The sequence below is a fragment of the Corvus brachyrhynchos genome, unplaced genomic scaffold (assembly GCF_000691975.1).
Source record: "Corvus brachyrhynchos isolate BGI_N302 unplaced genomic scaffold, ASM69197v1 scaffold80, whole genome shotgun sequence".
In the NCBI taxonomy this organism is placed as follows: Eukaryota; Metazoa; Chordata; class Aves; order Passeriformes; family Corvidae; genus Corvus; species Corvus brachyrhynchos.
Genome location: NW_008236769.1, coordinates 8,322,066 through 8,322,907, shown reverse-complemented (window position 1 = coordinate 8,322,907; position 842 = coordinate 8,322,066).

Genomic DNA, 842 nt, shown 5'->3' with positions numbered 1-842 from the left:
TACTGTTGTGTTTATTTAAATAATTTCTTCCCCAATTATTTTTCCATTGGTTCATAAGGTGTTTTAAAAACCAAGATTATTAGATACTTAATACAATGTGAAATTTTAACTAAGGATTTTAAGTTTTAGTTTTGTGTTCTCTTATGCAATTTCTGAAAATGAGTTTGAAGTATTAAAGGAAAAATTAATTAATCTTTTCTAAAAAGGGGAGACAAAAATACATGCACAGCAGAGATACCTAGGTGAGCCATTAGCTCTTTTTCATCATTAAGGCCTAATGCCATTTCACTCTAGTTAGTGAAGTATCTACAGCATCTTTCACACATAAATGAAAAAAATTCATACTAATGAAGAAGAATTCAGGATTTAGGATTTTAACTAACAAATGTAAGAGGTACTGATGCCCCACCTGATTTATTTGGCACTGCATCTCATGTATTTAGCAAAAATAAGTTCGCTACTATACTTCAGAGGCACTAGGCTCCAACCCCAGCCCAGCCATCAAGGACCTGGGATCCTGCTCTCCTCTCTTAAGAAATGACAGAAGGTTCTCCTGGGATTTTGGCTTCGTTACAAGATAAAGACCATGAAAATCTGCCACATAATCAAAACGCCATCAAACAGAATTAAGATTTTCCTTAAAAAAAAAAAAAAAATCCATCAGGACCATCCTGCAGAACCTAGGCACGCACCAACCCACAGTTCAAGGGCACAGCTCCTAGGCTAACCATGCCTCCTCCAAACAAGGATCCCGAAACACCAGAGGATGGAGGACACACACCAGGGCAGACTCGGCAGCACCGGCCAAGGATTTGCGCATTTCTCCGCAGGGAGTTCGGCCG